Below are 17,629 nucleotides of genomic sequence, written 5' to 3' on the forward strand. Positions count from 1 at the left end.
AAAGGGCGTCTGACTTCGGGGAATCTAACGTTGAGTCCAGGTTCCAGACCTGCCGCGGTCACTTCACACAGAATCTGGTGGAACTTCCTGACAACCCAGTCATCACGTGACCACTCGGTCTGCGCAGGTCCCTTCCTGTGGTCTATGCTTCTATGATATAATTACTTTAATTTTGATTCAGACTGGGAAGTTCTGTACTAGTCCGTTCAAAAAACATGAATTTATCGCATATTTCCACTGCAACTGATATTGTGACACAAAGTAGAACAGTGGGTTTTGGAAGATGAGATTTACGTGCAGCTCAAGGCGTTGCTCCAAATCTCACGGTCTTTTTTCCACGTGAATTCTCCCGTTCTCAGATAAATACTGGGACACTTTTCATCGCGTTACTGCAATACCTGGAGCGTTTGATTTTACAATGCTTTCTCCAAACGAGCTGTCAGCTGCGATGGCCGAGTGGTTAAGGCGTTGGACTCGAAATCCGATGGGGTTTCCCCGCGTAGGTTCGAACCCTACTCGCAGCGGCTGTGATCCTAAATCTTTACTCCGTTGAGAGCAAACTGCTTGCAGAGCACGATGTCAATTAGAAGTTTTTGTTCATTCAATGTATTCTAATTAAATGTCTGTCATGACAGAAGAACCTTCCTCTGATCCTCATTCTGCTTTCGCTCTGAATTTCATTCAGTAACTTCACCGGGCAGCAGTATTGTGAAAATCGATGATAACAAAGCTTCAAATTTATTTTTGCCTGTCATTTCTTGGATCTTTTTATTCTCTTATTTTGAAACAGGCCAGCCCGCATAAATTTCCAAATAAATCGACACAACTATGGTAGGCAATCGAACGCTGTTTAACGACCGGGAACCCAGCGCTGCTCCAGAACATACCGGTTCAGGCGATGAAGCAGAAATCCATTGGGTTTTCCCCGCGCAGGTTCGAATCCTGCTGGCGACGTGTCTTCCTTTACTCGTGCAATTTCGAAATTCGCGCGTAAGTTTCTTTGTTGTAAGTTATGCCCAACACGGAAAGCTGTGAGGTGGTGTCAAACAAAAAAATGTCAAACGAACTTTCGTGAAAATGTGTCGAACGGCAAGTTTTCTCTGCGGTTCTTAGTGGCCGCTGATCTCGCCGACAAATGAGCAAAATGACTGGATATCACTTTATTGCTCAAATCATAGGCTAATGGAAGAATAGAACGAGGGGAGAGCAGGCAGTGGGACCTCGGCACTGCACCGACTGCCTCCCACACTCCAACCATCTGCAGGATAGTTGGATGGGCCATGTATACTTGGCCTTTACTTTCCAGACATGACATGGAGTTATGGGCAGGGAATGGACAGGGCCTCGGTATGATGTTCGTTCGGAGGGTCCGTGAAGACGTGATGGCCCCACTCTGCCCTCCAGGCAATCTATGTTTCCATTAATTGCAGCAACTCATTCTAGAGAGTTGCCCTGATAACGAACTGGAGGAATGAATGTCTCCTCTGATATGACAACCTAGAAGTTGAGAGCTAGAAACTAGTTATCAGATAATTCCACTGACGGTGAATGATTCCGTACCCAGTGTCTCCAATCGCCTTGCTCCTCCAAGGTCTATCGTTTCTCACCATCTGCAAAATACTCCAATTTCCCACTGGTCCTGCAATGTAAGGCTGTAGTGTAGCATCGCACATCTTTACTGACTGCCTCTGAATCTACTATTCATTGCATTTCCAGCCTGTATTTTACAGACACATATCAGTTTATTTCGTTCTAGCCGATGGAATTCACATGTTCCTATTTAAATCTCCGCAAATCTAAATTGCAGAATGGATGCGACAAATGCCAGAAGAATATAAAACATTCGGGTTCCTCCCGGAGAAGAACGCACTCCGATGGCATCTTCAACGGAGCTGTTGCAGGTATTGGATTATATCATGCTCAAAATAAAACAATATTCATGATTACTATTGCGATGTTTGCAATTGAATTTTGTGTGTATCAGCGTGATAGTGCTGAATAATTGTGTGTTTATTTCTGTTATCTCTCAATCAGTTTGTGTTGAGCTGCTTTGTGTATCAATGTATTTTGTCGTGATTGAAAACAGAATGAAAGGTGTTGCTTTTTCTTTAACTGTCTTTTTCTATGGCTCTGTTCCAATTATGGCAATCAGTGAGTTTACCCTCCTTTCTTTTGATATCTATGTTCTAATATTCAGAGTCGTCACGTATCAAATGATAGCACCAAAAGGTACAACCGGCTGTCGATCAAAGAGCCAAACACGAGTTAGTTAGTTCAAGATCAATCTACTTTATTTACACACAATTAGTCATGCAACACAAACACTGCTAGTTAACTCACCTATCGACTAAGACAACCTGCACATAACTTCAGGCACCCGCCTTAGGTGAGAGCAGCAGTGGCCGCAGTCCGATTCTGGAGCAATCGAGTCTGGAGAAGTAACTGCTGCTCTGCTGGGCTCATCCGTCTGGCAGCGAGCGTTGAACTTGGAATTGCTTCTGGTGTTGCTGCACTTGGAAATGGTCGTGGCCGGGGCGCCAAGTCCAAGAGAGGACGAACATATGGCGAACTCTTCTTCTTATACTTGGGGTTTTTCGCGCTCTTTTGGGCGGCCAATTTCGGACCCCACTAATTGGGTGATCCCGTTGTTTACGCTTCCCCTGAACAGGGAGTGGCGCCGAAATGTCTGGGACTGTACCGTTCGCTCGAGTACTAGTCCTTTGTTTTGATGAAGATGGGCCATCAAATGTTAATCGGCCCCATCAAAATGCTAATTGGTCGGAGTTTCGATACCGTCTGGAATTCTTCTTTGCAAATCTATTTCAGGCTCTGAGGCTGTCTGAGTCTTGCCTTCTCCGTTTTACCCGCTAGGCTTTGGGAGTTTCTCTGTCCCTAGTTGTAAGAGACCTTCCCAGATGGCTACACTCCGTCCTCTTGATCCTCAACGCGCACCGTGACGGATCACAATACTGGGTCTTCTGTTCTCTGAAATGCCGGGTACCCTCAATCAAGGACAGGTTCTACCCTACTCTGTGATACGGGACATAAGCATTTACCCAAATTTCCATAATACAACACATAACTAAAAATTCCGAAGGGGCCATTTAACATTCAATCCTGTCTTCCATTCTCCTTGTAAATAACAAAAAAGGGGACCTCTAACTGTCTCTAACTACACTACACTCATGCTGCTTCTTAACCATCAAAGAACTTATCTTACAATACAAAAACCCAATAGCAGCATCACATTTTCTCTTATCGCGAACATTCATGAACAGAAAATAAGCTTTAATAATGAAACAACAACCACGGAATTTAAAACAAAATGTGTTTTTTTTTAAATTTAGAGTACCCAATTATTTTTTCCAATTAAGGGGCAATTTAGCGTAGCAAATCTACCTATCCTGTCCTGCACATCTTTGGGTTGTGGGGGTGAAACCCACGCAGACACGGGGAGAATGTGCAAACTCCTCATGGACAGTGACCAAGGGCCAGGATTCAAACCCGGGTCCTCAGTGCTGTAGGCAGCAATGCTAACCACTGTGCCACCGTGCCGCCCAACCGCGGAATTTATTAAAGAAAAAGGTTCAGAAAGTTTGTGGGGTTTGCTGAAGTCCGAGGAAAGGGGCTCCAAAGGTGTGTACTGGAGGGCGGGAGGCTCTCCTTCTCCATTTCCCCAATCTGATTGTCTGGATGACACTGCACAGTATGACTCCCACTGGGAAAGCCTCTGCTGTGTATCACAGGGAGTAACATTTAATGAGATTCTCACACCATGTGGGGGTATCGGTGGCTGGGTCTATGTGTTGTGTAGTGTCCGGGCTGGGGTTGTTGTTTTGGGTATTCGTGTTCGGGGCCTGTGTGGTGAGGGAGGTAGAGATAGGTAACATGTGCAACTGTACTGTTTCAGCGACGGTCATGATCTTGATCATCAGGGTGGTCTTCATCTTGTTCAGGCTTTTCTCCGTCTGAAAGTATCTTTGTATCTTCCTCGGGGAGGAAGCATAATATCTGTTATTATCTTGTTGCTTAACATCTCGTTTGTCTGTCTGTTTCTCCTTAACGTCAATTTCCTGTTAGAATCGTCACCATATCAGCCTCCTTCATTTTTTTTAAACCAACAATTTGCGGAGACAAGACATCCGAAATGAAAAATTCTGTCACGGTGCGAGCACTCTCGCAGCCTGTGTTAGATGGGCTGAGTGGGTGGACAATTTCTCCGTCCTCTGCAAACTCGTTTCTAACCAAGTGATTCTGACATGTAAATAGTAGGTGGGGGGATAGCACCCGAAGGGTTGGCGGAAAGAGGCAAAGTTGTGGCAAAATGCATTCTTTAAACCACAGGAATGAAAAAGAACAGCAAAGAGTTTCGCAAACAATTCTCCGAATGGGGTGTGTATGATCCGTGGCAGGGTAAGAATGGGTGGAATCCCCGGGCAGGATGGTGACCAGTGCCGTTACTCCACTACCCCAGCTTGGCTGACCAGATGTATAGGGGGTCCTCAGGCAGGGCGGGGATAAGCGCCATATACTCCACTGCCTGAGTGACCTTCCAAGAGCGGTAAGAATTTGGAAATATATGGGCTCGATCAAACTTGTTTCCTTATCTGCCATGTGCGTCAGAAATTACTACTGTATCAGGAAATTATTCCTGAGTCTGACACACAAAATCGTACAAGAAAGAACGTACAATATTTAAAAACAAACTAAAGAAGAAAAGCGGGCAGGTTCCATCAGATTATAGGACACCGTAAATCCCAATCGGTTCCTGTCACTAATCATCTGGACACCTCAAGATTCCATTCCAAAAAGGGTTTGAAAGGGGTTACCATGGCGGGAGTCAGACTCGGAGTCATCACCATCTACCGGGTGCCAAACTCGCGTGTAGAGTTTTTGTGCTAACGCGGCGTGTGCAGATGTTGGGCCCATTTCACCATTCCGTGTCAGATGACAGGAATTATCGTGGTGCCAGTTTTTCATTTTCCGTCTGGCAGTCTGGGTAAGGGGGGTTGTCGCTATCGTCGGGTGGTGGGTCTGTTTCCGATGTGGGCAACTAAATGGTCACAAAGGGGCTAAACATATTCTGTCGGTGTCTCTGGGGCTGTAGCGACTGGGGCCTGGTCTGTGTGTCCATTGTTCAGATTTCCCAGGGGCTTCAGTTGCCTTGTCGCTGTCACTAGCAGCAGAATCAAGCTTCAGGGTGAAATTTGATTCTAGGCGCGGGTCAAGGTTGTGTCTCTGGACGTGTTGCTGCTGGGGGAGTGGGGGATTGGGTTATCAGTGGGCGGGTCTTCATTGTGTGCAAACGCGAACGAGAGGTGGTGCGAGTGGCTGCACTGCGTTCCATTAACCTTAAGCTGAATTACATGGAACCATCCTGATTTTCCGTTCCGTTCTCAACAGTAGTGAACACGCCAACATTGAGGGCATTTAAAATTTTTTGGATAAGCATATGGATGATAAGGGCATAGTGTAGGTTAGATGGCCTTTAGATTTTTTCCATGTCGGTGCAACATCGAGGGCCGAAGGGCCTGTACTGCGCTGTATCGTTCTATGTTCTATACGTGATGTTATAAACTGATTAGCTTACATTGTCCGAGTTTGAATAGCGTCCTGCAAACTTAGGGGAGAGAAATGAGCTGGTGTTCATTATTTGCTGTCTGACTGTGTACTCTGTCGGGTGTACTGTCATTATCAAAGCAGGCCTTACTCTGCTATTGTTTAGCGCCTAGACGAACAGCAGCTGCAGCGAATTGTTCTGCTTTAATATTTTACAGTCTCCCATGTGCTGGACTGCTTTCTCATGTGTCGGGGCGGTGACTGCAGGGCTGGCCAAATCAAGTCCAAATAAATACTCAGTACCCTTCATGGGTCGTCCTGTCATGAAGGTTTGGTAGGTATAACCAGTTGAAATAGACACTGTCTTCCGAACAAACATCAGTGCGAATTGGAGCGCTGCGTCCCATGTCATAGAACATAGAACAGTACAGAACAGGCCCTTCGGCCCTCAATGTTGTGCCGAGCCATGATCACCCCACTCAAACCCACGTATCCACCCTATACCCATAATCCAACAACCCCCCCCCCCCCTTAACCTTACTTTTATTTGGACACTACAGGCAATTTAGCATGGCCAATCCACCTAACCCGCACATCTTTGGACTGTGGGAGGAAACCGGAGCACCCGGAGGAAACCCACGCACACAGGGGGAGGACGTGCAGACTCCACACAGACAGTGACCCAGCCGGGAATCGAACCTGGGACCCTGGAACTGTGAAGCATTTATGCTAACCACTATTCTACCGTGCTGCCCATGTTGTGCTGCAGCACCATTTTTCTCAGTGTGGCCTTTAGTGACCGATTCTTGTGTTCCACAATGCCGCTGGGCAGCGGGTGACAGGCAATGTGGAACTTTTGCTTTATACCTAAATTAAAAATAAATTCTGAGATAGAAAACGTTCCTTTCCCTCCTTCTGAAACTCACGATGTCGTGGAAAGATATGTTCAGAAAATATAGGAGCAGAATTAAGCCATTAGACCCATCCAGTCTGCTCCGCCATTCTATCATGGCTGATATGTTCCCCATCTGCTGCCGAACAATGTTACAGCTGAAGAGGTCGATTGTGATATCATCCAGAGCACCTAAGACAGGATTATTATGCATCTCCTGAACCAAAATGGTACAACTCCTTTACTTCAATAGAACTTTAATATACGAGGAGCAGGAGCGGGTGTAGGCTATTTAGCCTCCGGAGTTCTTCTTCAGCTACCCACAGGTCAGTCAAGGTTACCGATTTCACTTCTCCCTTAATTCTCTTCAGCCACGTCTCTTGAATGAACCGCCTCCTGTTTGTACACTGGAGGTGTTCTTCGGCTACTTGTCTGTGAGAAGATCGTATATTAAAGTTCTATTGAAATAAAGGAGTTGTACCATTTGGTTCAGGAGATGCATAATAATCCATTGTGCTCTGCGCACCTTCCATGCTGATCCCATCCTGGCCTCAGCTCCACCGGTCTGTCCGTTCTCCATATCCCTTCAACTCCTTTCCAATAAAATATTCTCTAACTCCTCCTTAAATTCACTCACTCTTCCTGCATTCAGCGCACGCTGGGGAAGCGAAGTCCACAGAATCACAACCCTTTGGATGAAGTAGTTTTTCCTGAAATCTTTTTTAAATACGCAATCTCATATTCTAAGAGCATGACCTCTGGTTTCAGAATACCCTACAAGAGGAAGAATCAACTCCAGGTGTACTTTCTCCATACCTTTTGACATCTGATACATCTCAAATTGATAATTGCACATAAATTGTGAGGTGAAAAGCTGTTGGTGAGCCTTACACAGTTTGAAACTCACCATGTCGCGCAAAAACATCCAATACAACTGTTACTGCGATGGCCGGGAATCAAGCCCAGATCAACTGCTTGGAAGGCAGCTATGCTCACCACTATACCACCATCACTGCATTTCTAGACTTTGGCACCATGGTGAATAGAAAGAGGCAGATAATTTCCATCAGTTCATGGATGCTAACCGCAATTAGCCGTATTGATGTGTAAGAATGTGGGACGAGGTGGCCGAGTGGTTAAGGCGATGGACTACTAATCTATTGTGCTCTGCACGTATGTGTTCGAATCCCACCCTCATCGATTTTTCATCCAATTGTTCTCGCTAGTGTGGCTCATTTTTCCAAGATGGATCTGCAATCACTGATGTGATAAATATTCCAAGTTGCCAGGACAGATTGCATTGGGTTGGGTTCCAGGAGGGACGAACGGATGCAGACGTGTTTGGTGCCTAACCGCTCATTGCCACCAGTTCATCTTCAGCTACACACAGGACAGTCCTGGTTACCGGTTTCACTTCTCCCAAAATTCTCTTCAGACACCTCTCCTGGATGAACCTCCTCCTGTTTGCACACTGGAGTTGTTCTTCGGCTACTTGTCTGTGAGCGGATCGGACATTCAAGTTCTATTAAAGTAAAGGAGGTGAACCATGTGGTTCAGGAGATGCACAATAATCCATTGTGCTCTGCGCACGTGGATTCCAATCCCATCCTCGGCAAAAACGTGTCGGTTGTTTCTCTGTTTGTTCCACTTCATGAGGATGAAGTACAAATGCTGCGTTTTGTTGCTTTTATGTAAGGTCTTGGCGGGTGGTGAATAGTCGAACACTGTTCATGTCGAAACCACAGTATTAAAAGCTGAGAAAGGTACTTATTTCACTCCCTGCCCTAATCACGCATAAATTCTGAGTTGGAAACCGTTTCTTTCCCTCCGTTTAAGCTCACGATGTCGTGAAAAAGATAAGTTCAGAAAATACAGGAGCAGAATTAAGCCATTAGACCCATCGGGTATGCTCCGCCTTTCTATCATGGCTGATATGTTCCCCATCTGCAACCTGCATTTTTACAGATGAAGAGGTCGATTGCGATATCAGCCTGATCGCCTTCTCCCCATATGAAATGGCGCAGGAGCTGGAGTCGGCAATGTAGGCTCCTGAGCCTAACACCTTCCATGCTGATCCCATCCTTGCCTCAAATCCACCGTCCTGCCCGTTCTCCATAACCCTCCAATCCTTACCAATAAAAAAAAATTCTAATCCTCCGTAAGAGTAGGGCCAGTCAAGGACAGTGGTGGGAAGTTGTGTGTGGAGGCTGAGGAGATAAGCGAGATACTAAATGAATACTTTTCGTCAGTATTCACTCAGGAAAAAGATAAAGTTGTGGAGGAGAATGCTGAGAGCCAGGCTATTAGAATAGATGGCATTGAGGTGCGTAGGGAAGAAATGTTGGCAGTTCTGGACAAGGTGAAAATAGATAAGTCCCCGGGGCCTGATGGGATTTATCTTGGGATTCGCTGGGAAGCCAGGGAAGAGATTGCTGAGCCTTTGGCTTTGATTTTTATGTCATAATTGGCTACAGGAATAGTGCCAGAGGACTGGAGGGTAACAAATGTGGTCCCTTTGTTCAAGAAGGGGAGTAGAGATAACCCCGGTAACTATAGGCCAGTGAGCCTCACGTCTGTTGTGGGTAAAGTCTTGGAGAGGATTATAAGAGATACGATTTATAATCATCTAGATAGGAATAATATGATTAGGGATAGTCAGCATGGTTTTGTGAAGGGTAGGTCATGCCTCACAAACCTTAGTGAGTTCTTTGAGAAGGTGACTGAACAGGTAGACGAGGGTAGAGCAGTTGATGTGGTGTATATGGATTTCAGTAAAGCGTTTGATAAGGTTCCCCACAATCGGCTATTGCAGAAAATACGGAGGCTGGGGATTGAGGGTGATTTAGAGATGTGGATCAGAAATTGGCTAGTTGAAAGAAGACAGAGGGTGGTGGTTGATGGCAAATGTTCAGAATGGAGTTCAGTTACGAGTGGCGTACCACAAGGGTCTGTTCTGGGGCCGTTCCTGTTTGTCATTTTTATAAATGACCTAGAGGAGGGCACAGAAGGTTGGGTGAGTAAATTTGCAGACGACACTAAAGTCGGTGGAGTTGTAGACAGTGTGGAAGGATGTTGCAGGTTACAGAGGGACATAGATAAGCTGCAGAGCTGGGCTGAGAGGTGGCAAATAGAGTTTAATGTAGAGAAGTGTGAGGTGATTCACTTTGGAAAGAATAACAGGAATGCGGAATATTTGGCTAATGGTAAAATTCTTGGCAGTGTGGATGAGCAGAGGGATCTCGGTGTCCATGTACATAGATCCCTGAAAGTTGCCACCCAGGTTGATAGGGTTGTGAAGAAGGCCTATGGTGTGTTGGCCTTTATTGGTAGAGGGATTGAGTTCCGGAGCCATGAGGTCCTGTTGCAGCTGTACAAAACTCTCGTACGGCCGCATTTGGAGTATTGCGTACAGTTCTGGTCGCCTCATTATAGGAAGGATGTGGAAGCTTTGGAACGGGTGCAGAGGAGATTTACCAGGATGTTGCCTGGCATGGAGGGAAAATCTTATGAGGAAAGGCTGATGGACTTAAGGTTGTTTTCGTTAGAGAGAAGAAGGTTAAGAGGTGACTTAATAGAGGCATACAAAATGATCAGAGGGTTAGATAGGGTGGACAGTGAGAGCCTTCTCCCGCGGATGGAGGTGGCTAGCACGAGGGGACATAGCTTTAAATTGAGGGGTAATAGATATAGGACAGAGGTCAGAGGTAGGTTTTTTACACAAAGAGTGGTGAGGCCGTGGAATGCCCTACCTGCAACAGTAGTGAACTCGCCAACATTGCGGGCATTTAAAAGTTTATTGGATAAGCATATGGATGATAATGGCATAGTGTAGGTTAGATGGCCTTTAGTTTTTGACTTCCCATGTCGGTGCAACATCGTGGGCCGAAGGGCCTGTACTGCGCTGTATCGTTCTATGTTCTATGTTCTATGTAAGTTCACAACACATCCTGCATTCAGTGTACGCTGGGGTAGCGAATTCCACAGAATCACAACCCTCGGGAAGGAGTAGTTTTCCTCAAATCTTTTTTAAATGCGCAATCTCTTATTCTAAGATCATGATCTCTGGTTTCAGAATGCCCCGCAGGAGGAAGCATCATCTCCAGGTCTACTTTCTCCAAAGCTTTTGACATCTAATACATCACAATTTAGATAATTGCGCATGAATTCTGTACTAAAAACTGTTGGTCAGTGTTCCTCAATTTGAAACTCACCATGTCGCACAAGAACATTCAGTACAACTGTTACTGCGATGGCCGGGAATGGAACACGAGTCAACTGCTTGGGAGGCAGCTATGCTCACCACTATACCACCATCGCTGCATTTCTGGATTTTAACCCCATGGTAAATAGAAAGAGGCAAATAATTTCCATCTGTTCATGGATGCTAACCGAAATTAGCGGTATTGATGTATAAGTATGTGGGACGAGGTGGCCGAGTGGTTAAGGCGATGGACTGCTAATCCATTGTGCTCTGCACGCATGGGTTCGAATCCCATCCTCGTCGACTTTTCATTCACTGTAGTGGGGCTTATTTTTCCAAGATGGATCTGCAATCACTGATATGACGATCTATACCAAGTTGTCAGGACAGATTGCGTCGAGTTGGGTCCCGGACCCATTTGGGGCCGAACCGCTCATTGCCACCAGTTCTTCTTCAGCTACCCACAGGACAGTCCAGGTTACCGGCTTCACTTCTCCCATAATTCTCTTCAGGCACCTCTCTTGAATGAACATCCTCCTGTTTGTACACTCGAGGTGTCATTCGGCCTACTTGTCTGTGAGAAGATCGTATATTAAAGTTCTATTGAAGTAAAGGAGTTGTACCATTTGGTTCAGGAGATGCATAATAATCCATTCTGCTCTGCGCACCTTCCATGCTGATCCCATCCTGGCCTCAGCTCCACCGGCCTGCCCGTTCTCCATATCCCTTCGACTCCTTACCAATAAAATATTCTCTAACTCCTCCTTAAATTCACTCACTCTTCCTGCATTCAGCGCACGCTGGGGAAGCGAAGTCCACAGAATCACAACCCTTTGGATGAAGTAGTTTTTCCTGAAATCTTTTTAAATACGCAATCTCATATTCTCAGAGCATGACCTCTGACACCTAAAGGAGTTGTACCATGTGGTTCAGGAGATGCACAATAACCCATTGTGCTCTGCGCAAGTGGAATCTGATCCCATCTCGTCAAAAACGTGTGTTGTTTGCCTGTTTGTTCCACTTCATGAGGATCAAGTACAAATGCTGCGATTTTTAGCTTTTATTTAAGGGCTTGGCGGGTGGTGAATAGTCGAACATTGTCCATGTCGAAACCACATTATCAAAAGCTGAGAAAGTTACTTACTTCGCTCCCTGACTTAATCGCGCATTAATTCTGAGTTGGAGACCGTTTCTTTCCCTCAGTTTGAAACTCACGATGTCGTGGAAAAGATATGTTCAGAAAATATAGGAGCAGAATTAAGCCATTAGACCCATCGAGTCTGCACCGCCATTCTATCATGGCTGATATGTTCCGCATCTGCTACCTACAGTGTTACAGATGAAGAGATCGATTGATCGTAGGAGCGGGTGTAGGCTATTTCGCCTCCTGACTTCTTCTTCAGCTACCCACAGGACAGTCCAGGTTACCGGTTTCACTTCTCCCATAATTCTCTTCAGCCACCTCTCTTGAATGAACATCCTCCTGTTTGTACACTGGAGGTGTCATTCGCCTACTTGTCTGTGAGAATATCGTATATTAAAGTTCTATTGAAGTAAAGGAGTTGTCCCATTTGGTTCAGGAGATGCATAATAATCCATTGTGCTCTGCGCACCTTCCATGCTGATCCCATCCTGGCCTCAACTCCACCGGCCTGCCCGTTCTCCATATCCCTTCAACTCCTTACCATTAAAAATTCTCTAACTCCTCCTTAAATTCACTCACCCTGCATTCAGCGCATGCTGGGTAAGCGAATTCCACAGAATCACAACCCTTTGGAAGAAGTATTTTTTTCTGAAATCTTTTTTAAATACGCAATCTGTTATTCAAAGATCATGACCTCTGGTTTCAGAATGCCCGACAAGAGGAAGCATCAACTCCAGGTCTACTTTCTCCATACCTTCCGACATCTAATACATCTCAATTAGATAATTGCGCATACATTCTGTGGTAAAAACTATTGATCAGTCTTCCTCAGTTTGAAACTCACGATGTCGCGCAAAAGTATCCAATACAACTATTACTGCGATGGCCGGGAATCGAACGTGGGTCAACTGCTTAGAAGGCAGTCATGCCCACCGCGGTACCTCCATTCCTGCATTTCTAGATTGTGGCACGATGGCAAATAGAAAGAGGCAGATAATTTCCATCAGTTCATGGATGCTAACTGAAATTAGAGGTATTGATGCGTAAAAATGTGGGACCGAGGGACCGAGTGGCCGAGTGGTTTTGGCGGTGGGCTGCTAATCCATTGTGCTCTGCACGCGTGGATTCGAATTCAATCCTCGTCGATTTTTCATCCATTGTTTCTCGGTAGTGGGGCTCATTTTTCCAAGATGGATCTGCAATCACTGATGTGACAATCTGTTCCAAGTTGTCAGGACAGATTGCATCGAGTTGGGATCCAGGAGGGACGAACGGAGGCAGTCGAGTTTGGGGCCGAACCGCTCATTGCCGCCAGTTCTTCTTCAGCTGCCCACAGGACAGTCCAGGTTACCGGTTTCACTTCTCCCATAATTCTCTTCGGGCTCCTCTCCTGGATGAACCTCCTCCTGTTTGTACACTGGAGGTGTTCTTCGGCTACTTGTCTGTGAGAAGATCGTATATTAAAGTTCTATTAAAGTAAAGGAGGTGTACCATGTGGTTCAGGAGATGCACAATAAACCATTGTGCTCTGCGCACCTGGATTCCAATCCCATCCTCGTCAAAACCTGACTGTTGTTTGTCTGTTTGTTCCATTTCATGAGGATCAAGTAAAAATGCTGCGATTTTTAGCTTTTATTTAAGGGCTTGGCGGAGGTGAATAGTCGAACACTGACCATATCGAAACCACATTATAAGAAGTTGAGAAAGTTACTTATGAACTTTACTATGTTGTAATATGTCATGCGGTCTCCTTCATTCGTGGGACTAATGCCGGGATGAGACTGCAAGAAAGATTCTGATAGGTATTTGCTGCAAAGCAAACAGAAACGTGCGTAATGTTTATTCTTGGTGAGTGAGAATGTTAAAAAACTGAGAATAGCCTCGATTCCTCGACCACGGGGTAACAGCACAGCACCGTTCCGCTTTAGCACTCTGCTCCTCAAACCAGGAGCTGCGTCATTACTGCCCTGCGATAGCCAGACAACTATTCACTTCCTCGTTTGTTCTTTCAACAAGAACACACGTTTGAGCACACTGATTCTGGTCAGCATCGTTCAGATATGTCAGATATGTCCGTGGTCTCTCAATACCTTCGTGGATAACGCGACTGGTCTGGCTACATCTGTGGAGAGAGAAAAACAGTTCCAGTTCCAAATCCAGGATGACCCTGCTTCCCATTCTCTGTTTCCCTATCCACAGCTGCTGCCAGCCTGTTGAGATTTTCCAGCATTTTCTGTTTTTACGACGGGACTACACGCCAGCTCTAGGCGACTGACATGGACACGGTGGGCGGAATGGACGAACCATTAATCTGGAATCTTTATGATTCTGTCAACGACAATGCAAGATCTGAGCAACGTGAAGTATCCAATTGGAGAGTTGCATCCTGCCGATTGGAATCTCTCTCCCCCGCAGCTTCCGGTGCTGCTTTCACAGACAGGTAGCCGAAGAACCCCTCCAGTGGACAAACAGGAGGAAATTCATTGTTGAGGCGGCAGAGGAGGATTCTGGAAGAGGTCAACTGAGTCACTTCGACTGTACTGTGGGAAGCTGAAGAACAGGTGTCGAGGAGCAGTTATGCCTCAAACACGTCCCTCCCTCCTTTTCCTCCAAACTGCCCTCGAGTTCAGTCAATGGCACCATATCGATAACAGAGATGTTAAAAAGTGCTTTGCAGGGCTCGTCCGGGATCTCTCGCATTTTACCGCAGCAGAAGACCCTAAGTGAGAATCATACCCCTGGACCAACGAGCCAGACGGCGATCACTGTCCCGCTGAAACCAGCTTACCATTACCTCCCAAAGCAAAGCTTATTTTATCAACTCAATGGGCTTCTTAATTCCTGTTGAATTTGGTTTGATTGTTAAAGTAACATCAAAATAAACTCTTTTTTGTCCCTTGCTTTTCTTATCGGGATCATTGGGTCAATTTGGTTCTTTCTGGTTTGTTGGCCTCCACTCGAACAGAACAATAGACAGACGGGACCAGTCATTATAAATGGAAGAATCGACCACAAGGGCAACGCCGCAATGGAGATTCTTCATAAAATCCTGCAAGAGCAATTGAAAATGTTGGGGAACTCGGTTGGTCTGGCAACATCTACGGAGAGAGAAAAACAGTTTCAGTTCCAAACCCAGGATGACCCTGCTTCCCATTCTCTGTTTCCCTCTCCACAGCTGCTGCCAGCCTGTTGAGATTTTCCAGCATTTTCTGTTTTTATCACGGGACTACACTCCAGCTCCAGGCGACTGACATGGACACGGTGGGCCGAATGGACTCACACTGATCTGTAACCATTCTATGATTCTCGAAACGAGAGTGTAAGATCTGAGCAACGTGAAGTATCCAATTGGAGAATTGCATCCTGGCGACTGGAATCAATCCCCGCAGCTGCTTCCGGTGCTGCTTTCACAGACAAGTAGCCGAAGAATCCCTCCTCTGAATCCATCCTCGTCGATGATCCCTTCGCTACTTCTCCGCATTGGGCCACTTATTGAGGGTGACCTGATGATTCGTTTAGTGTATCCGTAACTAGGATGAAGTTTAGATTCGGAGTTCAACAGGCCAGAGGAGAGAATCGTCTTGCACCAATCTCTATACCGATATTCCTAATCTGGGCAGCACGGTAGCACAAGTGGCTAGCACTGTTGCTTCACAGCGCCAGGGTCTCAGGTTCGATTCTCCGCTGAGTCACTGCCTATGTATAGTCTGCACGTTCTCCCCGTGTCTGCGTGGCTTTCCTCCGGGTGCTCCGGTTTCCTCCCACAGTCCAAAGACGTGTAGGTTGGGTGGATTGGCCATGATAAATTGCCCTTAGTCTCCAAAAACGCTAGAAGTGTTATTGTGTTACGGCGCTCGGGGAGGGGAGAGAGCGAGGGCTTAAGGGGGGTCAGTGCAGACTTGATGGGCCAAATGGCCTCCTTCTGCACTGTATGTTCTGTGTTCTAATCCTCTGTCTGATAATCGATTTAAATCAGGACTCCAGCTTTGGGTAGTTTGGCATGGTGAAAACATGCGACTTCAGAAGCTCCAAAACAGACGCCAGCTTCATCTGGGGCATTTCTGGCAGATTTCGTCTTTCCAGATCCGGACGCCCAGCCGTGAAAACATGTTCATCAGATGATCTCATTACACTGTAAGACGAAGGAGCCCATGCGGCCCATCCTGTCTCCACCATTCAACCAGGTGATGGCTGACCTGATATAATCCTCAAACCCACATTCCCGCCTCATCCCCATAATCCTTGATTCCCTTACTGATTATCAGCCTCAATATCAGCCTTGAACATATTAACTGACCCAGCCTCCACAGCTCTTTTCGGTTAAAAAAAACATATTTCCACAGATACACTATACTCTGAGGGAAACAAATACTCATCATTTCTGGTTTAAAGGGCGGTTTAAAATAGATCATTCCCTCTGGTCCTAGACTCTCCCACATGGAGAAACAACCTCTCAGCATCCACCCTGTCAACCCCCTGAAAATCTATTCAATCAGTGAATTTGAATGATGTGGGATTTGTTCCGCGTCCCAAAGGTTATTTCGGGCTGTCTGGATTCCCAATCCAGTGACATGATCTTTCATCCATCTGAACGAAAAGCAGTTGATTCAGCTCATTATTAAACATATTGGGCCAGTGGGCCAATGAATGGCAGATGGAGTTTAATTTGGATAAATGTAGCGTGATCCATTTTGGTCGATCCAATCAGGGCAGGACCAACTCAGTTAATGGCAGGGAGTTGGGTAGAGTTACAGAACAAAAAGATCAAGGCGTACAGGTCCATAGCTTCTTGAAGATGGAGTCGTAGTTGAACAGAATGGTGAAGAAGGCATTTAGCATGCTAGGTTTTATTGGTCAGAATATTGAATACAGGAGTTGGGACGTCTTGTGGAAGTTGTACAAGACATTGGTTGGACAACACATGGAGGACTGTGTTCAGTTATGGTCACCTATTATAGGAAGGATATTGTTAAACTAGAAAGAGTGCAGAATAAATATACGAGGATGCTACCAGGACTTGGTAGTCTGAGTTATAAGGAGAGGCTGGATAGGCTGGGACTTTTCCCCCGGAGGTCTATAAAATAATGAGGGGCATAGATCAGGGAGATAGTCGACATATTTCCCCAAAGGTAGAGAAGACTAGACCTAGAGGTAATATGTATAAGGTGAGAGGGGAGAGATACAAATTAGACCAGACAGGACATTTCTTCACGCTGAGGGTGGTGAACATCTAGAACGGGCTGCCAGAGGCAGTGGCAGGGGCGTGTGCAATTTAATCTTTTAAAAAGCAGTGAGACAGTTACATGGGCAGGGTGGGTAGAGAGGGATATGGGCCAAATACGGGCAAGTGGGACTAGCTTAGTGATAGAAACTTGGCAGCATGGTCAAGCTGGGCCGAAGGGCCTGTTTTCATGCTGTAAACATCTGTGACTCTGTGACTCCATTTGTCGTCCTGAGGACATTAGAATTGCCTCCACAGAATTGGATAGAACCGATTGATACATAATATTTTATTCTACACTTTATCCAAATCAAACAGATATTGTGGATTCATTCGGGGCTAAACAAAATACAAAGATGACAGAGAATGGAATGAACAAAGTTACAAGAAATTACATTCCAAAAACCCCTGCAATGTTTGGATGGAAAGGTGGAACTTTGAGCTTAGGGGGGAAAATTCGCCTGTCAGAAAGTTCCACCGGATTTCTGTATAAAACGACCACGGCAGGACTCGAACCTGCAATCTTCTGATATCATTACTAAGGTTCATCGAAATCAGACGCCTTATCAATTAGGCGACCTGACTACCGGCTGCAATATGCGAACCAATGTT

At 45.8% G+C, this 17,629-nt stretch overlaps 3 non-coding genes across 3 annotated transcripts; all 3 read left to right on the forward strand.

Moving 5' to 3' along the window:
- Positions 1–442: 442 nt before the first annotated feature.
- Positions 443–524, forward strand: trnas-cga. The gene has a single exon. It is a non-coding gene; the product is annotated as a tRNA-Ser (tRNA).
- A 7,045-nt stretch (positions 525–7,569) lies between these two features.
- On the forward strand, positions 7,570–7,651 carry trnas-acu. Its single transcript has one exon. It is a non-coding gene; the product is annotated as a tRNA-Ser (tRNA).
- Positions 7,652–10,873: 3,222 nt separating this feature from the next.
- trnas-gcu lies at positions 10,874–10,955 on the forward strand. Its single transcript has one exon. It is a non-coding gene; the product is annotated as a tRNA-Ser (tRNA).
- Positions 10,956–17,629: the final 6,674 nt, after the last annotated feature.

Source organism: Scyliorhinus canicula, chromosome 31, assembly GCF_902713615.1.
Source record: "Scyliorhinus canicula chromosome 31, sScyCan1.1, whole genome shotgun sequence".
In the NCBI taxonomy this organism is placed as follows: domain Eukaryota; kingdom Metazoa; phylum Chordata; class Chondrichthyes; order Carcharhiniformes; family Scyliorhinidae; genus Scyliorhinus; species Scyliorhinus canicula.